This window comes from Rattus norvegicus, chromosome 8 (genome assembly GCF_036323735.1).
Source record: "Rattus norvegicus strain BN/NHsdMcwi chromosome 8, GRCr8, whole genome shotgun sequence".
In the NCBI taxonomy this organism is placed as follows: Eukaryota; Metazoa; Chordata; class Mammalia; order Rodentia; family Muridae; genus Rattus; species Rattus norvegicus.
This window is the reverse complement of record NC_086026.1, coordinates 76,476,108-76,487,876: the sequence shown is the minus strand read 5'-3', so window position 1 is coordinate 76,487,876 and position 11,769 is coordinate 76,476,108. Positions and strand designations below refer to the sequence as shown.

The 11,769-nt window shown below is 47.7% G+C and overlaps 1 non-coding gene across 1 annotated transcript; it reads left to right on the top strand.

Moving 5' to 3' along the window:
• Nucleotides 1–10,873: 10,873 nt before the first annotated feature.
• On the top strand, nucleotides 10,874–10,982 carry LOC120094417 (U6 spliceosomal RNA). The gene has a single exon (XR_005488738.1). It is a non-coding gene; the product is annotated as a U6 spliceosomal RNA (small nuclear RNA).
• The last annotated feature ends 787 nt before the right edge of the window (nucleotides 10,983–11,769 follow it).

The window sequence follows — 11,769 nt, the reverse complement described above, 5'->3', positions numbered from 1 at the left end:
TTCCCCCATAGTTCTGGCTTTTACACTTTGTCCCCAGCAGGTGGCACTGTCTAGGGAAGTTTAGGAGGTGCGGCCTTGTTGGAGGAAGTCTGTCACCAGAGATGGGCTTTGAGAGTGTAAAGACTCCTGTGGTTTTGAGTTGGTTCTCTCTGCTTCCTGCTTATAGTTCAAGACGTGAGGTCGTCGTGTCTGCTGCCTGCCGCTGTGCTTCTCTACCACAATGAACTCTGATCTCCCTGGAGCCATAAGCCTGAACAAAGCTTCCTTCTGTTGGTTGCCTTGGTTAAGGTGTTTTATCGGTGCACTAGAGAAGGAACTAGTGCAGTCCCCGGTTCCTGGGACTCTCAGGAGTCACTGGAATTTGGGGAGTTTACTTGATATGTGCCCTTGAAGGGGGTATTGCTACTCTGCCATTTCCTCCTCTCTCTCTCTTTCTTTGCTTCCTGGTCTCTATGAAGTGAGCAGCTTAGCTCAACCACACACTTTTCCACCATGGTGCACCCAAAGGCAATGAGTCCAAGAAGCCATTGAGTGGAACCTCTGAGATCATGAGGGAAAAATGAGCCTTTCCTTTTCTTGCCGTGGATTTTCTTGGGTATTTGTTATAATAATGGGAAACAGGAAAAGAAAAAAAGTTATCATTTATTGGGTGGGTAGCACATAATGAACACTTTTCGTACATTTAGTAGTTTAACCTTTGCAAATTTCTGTAAGGAAGCTATTCATCCAGGGCTGCACTGGGGTGAGGACAGGGAAAAGCCTAGAATACAAAGCAAGGGTGCGGCTCTCCCTCCCTTCCCCCTTCAGGGGCATCTGCTGATGTAACTGTACCCCAAGCTCCTGAAATCCTTGTCACAAGGGCCTCCTGAGATCCTCTGACAATGCAATAAAAGAAGACCTCACAGGATGGAGAACGAGGGCTGAGCCTTTGCCCGCACACTGGGAGGATGCTGTTCGGAAGTCTCTTTCACCAGGGCGACAGCTATAGGCTTGCTCTTGCCATTGTTTCCCAACATCACCTTTACTAAGAGTTTGAAGTAACTTTCTAGGGATGAGCATTTCCCCTTTCCATAATGGGAAGATCTGTGAGTGAGGAGTGCTCCGGCTGCAGGGTGGAAGCCAAGCCCTTAGGTGAGGTTGGTGTTCAGTCTAGTACAACCAGAGACAAACCGTGCCCTTAGAACTGGGGACGGGGGCGGGGAGGGGTGATGATGGTGGTAATGGGGGGCACCTTTCATTCTAGCACTAGGGAGGCAGAGGCAGGCCTGGTCTACAGAGCAAGTTCCAGTACAGCCAGGGCTACACAGAGAAGCCCTGTCTCAAACAATACAAAACAACAGAATTGGGGACAGTAGTGGTATTTTCCTTGGGAATCCCTGTGAATAACCAACTCACTGGCTGGAAGGATTTTAAAGGAAACAATTGACAATTGTCTTTGGTGATAGCCTTCCTGGACATCAGGCATAGAGTACAGAGAGGAGAGTGTCTCTACCACCCACCCCATGCCAGCCCTCTCCAGGAAGGGAGGCTCAGCGGAGAAATGAGCTATCAAAATTTTTCTAGGAATGCCGTGGACACTTGGCAAAACCGATAAGGAAGTGATGAGGATTAAATGAGCTCCTAAGCCACTCACGTCCCTCCCTTCCCCTTCCCTTTCCTGAAAGGCAGAGTGCAGTGCTTAAAAGAGGCACACATGTGCCCTGTTCTGTGTCCTTGCCTCCAACCCCACAAGTATACAGCTGAGGTGGGGATGGGAAGGAAGAATGGAAGAACACTGGATAGCAAAATCAGACTGGACAGCCCCAGGCCCCACCGATGTCAGCCAGGGAGCTTAATGAGGCCGTCCAGCAATCTCATCGGTGTGCTTCAGACCAAAGATCTGAATCTGAACATGGCCATTGTCTCCCAGGAAAAGCAACTAGATACCCTGTTAGGGAAACGCTGAAGGGATGGAGATGGCTTATGGGTAAAGTGCTTGCTATTCAAACATAAAAACCTGCGTTCAGGTCCCCAGCACCCACATAGAAAGCTGGGTGTGGCGGTGTGTCTGCAACGTCAGGACTGGAGAGGCAGAGCCCGGAGGATGCCTCCGGCTTCTCAGCCAGCCAGTCTAGCCAGTCAGTGAGCTCCAGGTTCAGTGGGAGATCCCATCTCAAAAACTGAGGCAAAGAGAGATAGGAAGACAGCCAGCATCACCCTCAGGTCTCCACAAGTCTATGCATACGCCCACGCAAATACACATGTGCACTTACACATACATATTATGTGCATGTGCGTGCGCGCGCACACACACGCGCACACGCGCGCACACACACACACACACACACACACAAGAAAGTATGAGGGGAAAAAATAGTCCAGATAGATCCTTGCACAGAATCTGCTTTAACTGAAGGAGGGAAGGGCTAAGACATGCATGCCCCTTAGAGACTCGAGACAATGAAGGAGAGACTATTCCGGACTCTGTTGACTCTTGTGCCGGGAGCTATTTGGTTTGACTGGCTGCCAAATCCTAAAGTTCACAAGACAGTCACAAGCGTGGAAAGACGCCAGCATTCCTGGGGTGAGATTCCCAGAATTCCCAGTTTATTGTAAGCCTCTCACCCCTAAGGTCAGCCCCTCTCCACTGTGGTTTTAGAAACAGTGCCTCCCACACACACACATCCACAAAAGAATGTCAGGGATATTTATATGGTAGAAGCTTCAACAATGTTGGCCACCCACGGACATAAACCTGCATATGTAAACTTCCCCCAAGATGCCATCTCGGCCATCTCTAAGGCTCTTGGTATGGAGTGACTCACCCCTGCTGCACAGAGCTGTGCACTTAGGCCTGGCCAGAGCTGTCGTTTCCTCCTTTAAAAATGTGCCGTACCAGTTAATATAAACCTCACTTACTAATTCATATTTGCCTTGAAGCTGAATCATTGAAACTTTCCACTGTATGGTTTCAAGAAATTCCCTTTGTGTGCTGCCAGTGCCCCAATCAAGCAACCTTCAGGAATCTCCCCTGGGCCCACGAGAGCCTCCTAACTGTGCTCCCAACAGCTGTGCTCCCCTGTTCTCTCCTTGAAGTCTGTTCTCTTCATGGTCACCAGAAAGACTGTCTCAATGTACAAATCTGCATGTGTCAGCACTCTCTTGTGGAATATTTTCTACTCTAAGGCTAAATAAAGCCCAAGTCTGCCTTCCAGTGAGTCTCGCCTTGACCCTTCCCTGACTCTGCCCCTCTGGCAGCCACATTCACTCCCCAGGTCCCCGACCCCTTCCCTGCTGCATCCCATGATCATAGTTCTCAGGGCAGTCCCTTGGGAAGGTTCTCTCCAGGACCCCCAGCCTAGGGCAGGTCTCTGCCTTAAACTGTCACTAATGGTGTCTGTCCCCACACCACCCTTCTAAGGAGCCTTTATCTCCCCTTATAATTAAACATGCATGGATGTGATTCTATGATAAAAACCCACCCTTCTTATCAGCCCCTATGCTCCCCGAGTGGCGCTTCCCACTGAATCCTCCGGGTTTACGAGGTGCCTGGCACACAACCAGGTTCTCACAGAACATGTATTGAGTGGTTTTCTCAGAGGTACAGACTGAATGAAAAGCAGACAGTGAGAATCCAAGCTTTCATTTTCTACTGTCAACAAAATTGGATAATCTAAGTTCTAGCATCCCCAAAACTTCAGGGCAGAATTGCTCATAAAGCCCAACACTATCCAGGTGCAGTGGGATACATGTGTATCAGCACTCGGGAGCCTAAGGCAGGAGGATTTTGGGTTTGAGGTGAGCCCGAGCTACACTGGGAGATCCCATCTTTAAAAGTAACGCAAGCCAAACAAAGCAATCTTAACAAATAATGCATGAGATGACGTTTGCAAAACTCCAGATAATGGGGGGTGGGGTGGGGTAGAGGGACCCAGAGGGCCAGGCCTGACAGGTTGTCAACATCACAGAGAAAGGGTGAGCGTGTTTGGAACCCAGAATTTGTGACCAAAGGACAGAGAGATGGGAGAGAGTGTGGAGGTTACTTTTTGCTGTCGACAGCCATATCCTGCACCTACCTGAGAAGAGCGCCTCTGCCAAGGGATTGTCTACATCAGGTTGGTCTGGGGCTTGTCTCAGGATCTATTCCTGTCTTCTCTCAGCTTCAGATGTAATGTGATCAGCTGCTCAAGTTTCTGCCTCGACTTTCCCCCAGATGATGGACTACAGTCTGGAACTGTAGGTCAAAGAGACCTTTTTTCTTCACTATGTTGCTTTTTGTCTGGATATTTTAGCACAGCAAGAGACATAAAACTAGGACAGAGGGACACAGGCGGGGGGAGGAGAGGGGGAGGGGGAGGGGGAGGGCGAGAGTGTGAAGTGATGTCCTATACAAACACCTGGGCTACATGCTGCCCCAAGGACAGCTTTGTGATTTGGCCCGTTGGAAGAGCAAATGCACATAGTTAAAGGAGACCCAGGATTGGACCCTTTCTATGGAGCAATCATGACCGATGACTTGTATTCGAGGGAGAGCTGGGAATAGTATATTGACCAGAGTCTGTCTGACAAGCCTGTGGTACCTCCAAAGAAGAAAAAAAAAAAAGCCTGAGAATTAGAAGTTTCTAGCCTCTATTGTTGGAGGCAGGTTGGTACTCAGCTTTTTGACAGTTGGTGGATGACCACGCCCACCATGATCACAAGCATCGCCTACATTCCTATGCTTTAGGTTCTGTTTCCCCAGATGGTGCTAATCGTAAAAAGATTTAGCTGGAGCTTTCTATGCAATGGGGGAGGGAGGGAGGAAGAGGAGAGGGAGGGAGGGAGGGAGAGGGAGTAAGGGAGAGAAGAGGAAGAGGGAAGAGGGGAGGGGAGAGGGAGAGGGGACAGGAGAGGGAGAAGGAGAGAAGGAGAATCAAATATGGATTACCGTAGGCCACCTGGGACACGTGACTATGTTACTTCATGAGATTGCAAAAGAATCTTGCCGGTGTGTCCACGATAATAATCTTGAAGAGATTATATAGATTATCCAGATGATCCAATAAAGCAAGGGGTGGGGTGAAGGAGTGATTGATTCTATGAAGATTAAAGAATTCTCTGCAGATACTCTTTGTGCTCCAATGAGTTTCCCCACATTCCTGTGAAGCCTAATCCCCAGGGTAGCTGCATATAGAAAGAGATCTCTAAGGAGATAATTAATATCAAACGAGGTTCGAAAGTCAGGGGCCTGAGTACAGTATGGATGGATGGACCGCTTAAAAGAAGTCACACAGAACTGGTGGTGGTGGCACATGCCTTTGATCCCAGCACTTGGGAGGCAGAGGCAGACAATTCTCCAAGTTTGAGGTCAGCCTGGTCTATAGAGTGAGTTCCAGGACAGCCAGGGCTACAGAGAGAAACCCTGTCTCTATAGTCCCTGAGGAGGCAAAGCTCCTACTACTGCCTGGCCACTGTCTTTCAAGTGTCTCCTTCCTCCTCCCAACTCAAATTCCCACCAGAGTTTCCTGGATAGAGTACCTCTGCTGTTAAGTCTTCCAACCCCAGCCAAGACAAGGCATCCCGAAGTGTGCCTGGTGAGGTTTCCAGACCAGGAGACAACAGGGGAGCTGAGGCTAGCCAGTGTGGTTCTTCTAGAACTGCAGGAAACTTATTTCTCATTCCTTGTGGTGCAAGCATGCCCAGGGCACACTAAATGTCATCCACTAACCAAGTAGTGATTCTCAACCTATGGGTCGTGACCCCCTTGGGATCACATCTCAGATATCCTGTATATCATATATTTACCTCACTATTCATAACAGTAGAAAAATTACAGTTATAAAGTAGCAATGAAATAATTTTGTAGTTGGGGGGGGGGAATCCCACAACATGAGGAACTATATTAAAGGGTCGCAGCATTAGGAAGCTTGAGAACCACTGCTCTAGAGACTGCCGTTAACCCTATTAGTTTCTTCTTGTCCTTGTGACTGACAATGTGTGGCAAAAATAGCACACATTTATTCCCACAGAGCTCGGGAAGTCAGCATTCTGAATCTAGTCTTTCTGATGCAAAATCAAGATGTGCAGTCCAAAATCAGGACTGCCTTTCTCTTGAAAACTCTGGGAAGGAATGTGTGAACTTTCCGTTTCTGGATCCCAGAAGCTGCTCTCATCCTGGCCTCCCGTGATGGTTACCATTGTCAAGAGGGTTTAAATTACCTAGAGACAAACCCCCAGGAGTTTGTGAGGGAGTTTCTAGATTGAGTTGATTGAGGTGAGAAGACTCACCCTCTGAGCTGTACCACCCCGTGAGCCTGAGCCATACCTTCCTATGAGCTGGGGTTCCCCACTGAGCACCTGCGTGCTTCTCCTGCTTCCCGACTACAGAGACAGCGCTCTGATGGGCAATTGCCTCCTGCTCCTACGCTGTGACTTCCACCGTGACTTCCGCACAGAAATGATCTGTACACTTGACCTGCTGTTTTTGTCAGGGTGTTTTGCCACAGCAACAAGAAGAGGCACTAACGCACCCCATCCCAGCAACCCATCATCTTGTTCACAACCGAACGTGAAGCGGCAGGACGCCATGGTGGAAGGGCGTGGTGATGAAATCTGCTTACCTCCGGCAGCAAAGACACAATGGATAGGAAGGGCCAGAGACAAAGTGTGCCCTTCAAAGACACAAGACCAGCGGTCTTCCGGCTAGACCCCACCTCCTAATGTCCTGCTCAGTCTGTTGATGAGGCTAGAGGCTGGTGCTCTCATGATCCAGTCACCTCTCAACAGTGCCACCAACTGGAACCAAGCCTTCAACACATGAACCTGTTGGAGGGATGTTTTCGCCATCCAAATCACAACAGGGTTCCAACAGATAAATGAAATTGATGAATGAAATTGCTTTAGACACTATGTGTGCATGTGTAAGATAGTCGTGACATTTTGTTACATGTATGGATAGGTTTGGAAAGAAATTTCCTCAACCAACCAAAGGCTGCTTCCCAAGCCTGTGATTTCTATTCTACGGTCAAATATCTCCCACCATGCCTTCCCTTGACACATTGTCAAAGGCAATGCATTGCGCTGGGGAGAGGACTTTGCTAATAAATGCACTTGCCACCCAGAATGGTTCTTCCATTAAGTTAAACAGGATGACAACCTGAGTTTGACCCCTGGGACCCAAAGAGTGGGAGAAGAGAGCCAACTGCTGAAGATGACTGTCCTCTTACTGTCACACCATGTCACAGCATGCATGCCCCACCCCCACATAGTCAATCAACAATCAATCAATCAATTAATCAATAGTAAATGTAATAAAGTCTACAATTGGCATATGCCAAAAGCTGTTAAAGACCAAAAAAACTTCTCATCAGCCTCAGGATCCCTAATCCTTTCCCCAGTCATGTGTCACCAGCCACATCAAAGTCATCCCCAAGGCCTGGCTATCACTGCCTGGATACTGGAAAACACTCGGATTGATGAGTGTGCTAATTGGGAAGGCTAGAAAGCAAGATGCTGTCAGGAGTCAGTGCTCATTTACAGGCTGGGTAGAGCACTAACAGAGGAATTTGAGAGACATCTCCGTCCCTGAGGAAACCGTGGATGCTGTTCCTTAGCAAGGAGCATGCTGGGCTGGAGATGGGACTCACTCCCCGGTTGGTGGCATGCTCACCCAAAGCTCAACACTATAAAACCAGACAGGGCTGTGCACACCTATGATCCCAGCACTGGGAGGGTAGAGGCAGAAGGATCAGGGGGGTCAAGGGTCATCCTTGGCTACTAAGTGAGTTTGAGACAAGCCTGGGATATACAAGGCCACATAAAAAGGACAAACAAGACAAAAGCAGACAGGCAGGCAAGAAGGGAGGGAGGAAGGGAATGAAAGGGGAAGAATGGAGAGAGAGGGAAGGGAAGGAAGGGGAGGGAGGGGAAGGAGGGAAGTTAGTTGAGTGTCTACTGGGTGAAGAGCACTATAATAGGCACTATGAGGCACAGAGGGAGAAACCCAAAGAAACTTCTAGAAAAGATTTCCCTTCTCCCAAACAACTCTTAAGACTATTCCAACTTTTCAAAATAATGTTTTATTGTTGCAGGGGCAGGGTGGGAACCATTCTTGAGTATTCCCTTCACCCTTGTGGGACATTTAGAATGTTTCCATTGTATGACTGAAAGTGGCCTCGGAGTGCGTGCTGGCTTACAGACATAGGCTGCAATTCAGAGGGGAAATGGCTAGTGTGGAGTAAGGTGCCATCTTGGTGTTGAGAGCTGAGCCTGAATGAAACCCTTGCCTGTAGTTCCTATCATCTGTGACTCTCTGCGTATTCTACGTTGTTATTAGAAATAATGATGGAACAGGTTCCAAAGTTACTGGCTTGAATTCCACCAGTTGCCTGTCACCCTCTGTCTTGCAGCTGGTGACCTTTGCTCCATGACCCATCCACCCCTCCACACACACACCAGATGCTCTACCTACCACCAAATCCCTGTGGGGACATCCTTGAAGATGCTTATTCTGACGGACTCAGAACCCCTCCCTTGCACTTAAGCTAGGGAAATGCATCAAGAACAAGTCCTTTGTGAGCCAGCCCCTTGATGACCCACTGGCCTTGTGAATGAAGGGTAGGCAGGGTGGCTCCCTCCAGGAGTAGCACATCAAATGCTCTTATGAAGAATGGAGCAGTATACACACAAGAAAGATTCTCTTCATGGACTCTGGCTTTTCAACATCTACATACTTCAGCTCACACTAAAGTCTGGGAATCAGCAGCTACAGGCTAAAGCACAAAATCCCCCAAAGGTTTGTAAGGTTTGCAACATTTGCAGCCCCCACCTTCCCGCTGCGCCAGCAGCAGCCAAAACCACTCCCTGTCCTAGAGAACTCTTGGTGATGGAGCCTCTACATTTTCAGGTCCCCAGTCTTTCACCTTGTCTGTCTTTCTTGGACCAATTTCATTGGGGAAATGTCTGTATCCCTCCGATGCCCTTCTGAAATGTCCCTTCTCTCTGTCACCCTTTTAAGTCCTTCCTGGAAGTCAGACTCACCTGCTGGCTCCCCCATGATTCATTGATATTAACCTCCATCATGTCTGAGTATATTAAATAAGCCCTAAGTCTGGACTAAGTCCTGGCCTCCTAGGAGCACTCATTGCTCAGTGTATGCTAGGAAAAAGTGCCCTTCCCCTAGAGCTGGCCCGTGCCTTGGCAAATAGGAGCCTGGGCAAGATCGCAGCCACTTGTGCTGTGCCAAACCTCCTTGCAAGGTACAAAATTTGCTCAACCTGTCTGCCCTGTGGACTGTGAGCCCCTTGATGGCCTGCTGGCCTTGTGAGTGAACAGTAGGCAGTGTCTCCTCCCAAGTGCAGCATACCAAATACTGCTATAAAAAAGGTCCTGGGAGCAGTTAGACAGAATGGAGGTTCATTTACTCTCCATGGACTCTGGCTTTTCAACATCTACACTTGGAAATTTACTTAAAATTGTGAGGATAAAATAAATATAAGCTACTTCACACTCTGTGTGTGTGTGTGTGTGTGTGTGTGTGTGTGTGTGTGTGTGTGTGTGTGATATATGTGTTCATGGCCCACCACACCTGGCACCTGACTCCACTTCATTTTTGAGACAAGGTCTTTTACTGAACCTGGAGTTCACAACTTTGGTCAACGAGTACCAGAGATTCATCTGCCTCCACCTCTCCTGTGCTGGGCCTGCAGATGCACAGGCCACATGTACCCAACTTTTTATGTGGGTGATGGGGATCTGAACCCAGATCCTCATGTGTGCACAGGAAACACTTTACTGACTGACTGATCTCCCCAGCCCCATTCTTTGTTTTTGACCCAGAATAAAAAATGACTGAAAGCCCACGCTTTACCCTGCCGGGTCATCAGTGAAATCATGATGCCCCCAGGCATGCGGTACAGGCAGAGGATACTGGTGGCTGTGGAGACGTTCCAGAATCTGCTGGTCTTTGTGGAGAGGACCCAGAGTCTAGTGAGGCCCTCTGGGCTCACCTCAGTTCTGAAGAGTTTCAAAATTCCCATCCTAGCAGAGACACTGCACTCACTGTCCTTGATTGATTTCTTTCAAACGGTCACCATGACACTTCAAGAAAAGACTATTTATTCACTAACTTTCCATCCAGGAGCAGAACAGACTGGCTCCTCTGGTGATTGAAACTGAATCCTACTTGGTTTTTAATCACTGAGCACCGACCAAATAATTAAACTGAGCTCTTGATAGAAAGAAATGCTGTGGGGTGGGGGCTGGGGGGACAACCTGTGTGAGCTTGTTTCCCGGAAGGGCTCCTTTCTGCGTGGCAGCAAAGCTACTAAAGAATATCAGTCCTTGGCAGACCTTTTTGTTTGTCTTTTCTTTTGTCTTGAGACAGAATCTTGCTATGTATCAGTGCTGGGTGTTTGGTTTTGTTTGTTTTGTTTCGTTTCCAATTGGTACAAGCTTAGGATAGATCTGGGAAGTGGGAACCTGGATTGAGGAATAACCTCATTGGATTTTCCTATAAGCAAGTCTGTGGGGCATTTTCTTGATTGATGTGGGATCGCTTAGCCAACTATGGATGGCGCCACCCCTGGGCAGGTGGTCCTCATGGTACAAGAAAGCAAGATAAACAAGCCATAGGGAGAAAGCGAGAAAATGGCATTTCTCTATGAGCTGTGCTTCAGTTCCTGCCTCCAGATCCTTACCTTGAGTTCCTGTCTTGGCTTTCCTCAGTGAGAGACTGTGACCTGTAAGTGAAATAAACCCTTTCCTCCCCAAACTGGTTTTGGTCAGTGTTTTTAATCACACAGCACAGAAACCAAATTAGGACAGTAACTCATGACATCCCCTGCCTTAGCCTCCTAGGAAAGTTAAAACTTGAAAGTGTTCCAGAGTTGTCTTCCTGCTCTGTTGTGGGCTATAACTGCTTTGGCAGCACATATACTGCCAAATTGGAACAACACAGGGAAGATTAGCATGGCCCCTGTGCAAGGTAACACTCAGGGGTGATATTCGTGGTGTTACATGTTTCTTTGAAAAGTGTGCTGATTTATATGCATATATACATATGATTTACATACATATATGTATATAAACCAGCATACTTTTCATATATGTGAGTATATATTATACACATACAAACACATAAGATGTCCAGAACCAGATATTCATGTCACTACAGTTGCAAAATGCAAACATTTGGTTAACAGAACATCTGACATTCATTGGCAGTAGATCTTTGTTCTTTTCGAGGTTATCGAGCTGAGTGCTGGGGTCACACGACTGTGCCACCACTCCTGACATGGTATCTTATTTTATTTTATTATGTGTCTATAATTTTTTATTACATGTATGTTTGTGTGTCTCCGAGTGTGGATTTCTGTATGAATGCAATGCCCATAGAGACCAGAGGAGGGCGCCATATCCCTGGAAATGAAGTTAGAGGCTGCTATCAGCTGCCTGGTGTGGGTACTGGGAACTGAACTTAGATCCTTTGCGAGAGCAGTTACATAGTCTTAATTGCTGGGCCATCTCTCCAGATCATTGTTTTTATTTTCAGTAAAATGTCTACGCACCCGATCTCTTTTTCAAGTTGTAGTACATTTAATCTTCACAGCAACCTGTAATGTGGTTATAGTGAGTTTACAGATAAAGCGAAGACTACATTTATCATTGGAATTCAGACCCACCAAAACAAAGCAATCCAGTGCTTTATATACGGGGGGAGAAATGCGGGAGCAAAGCTGTGCTATCAGCAGATTGCTACCTAAATCAGAACAGCTGGCTCAAACAAACTAGGCAACCTAAGATCAAGGTAGA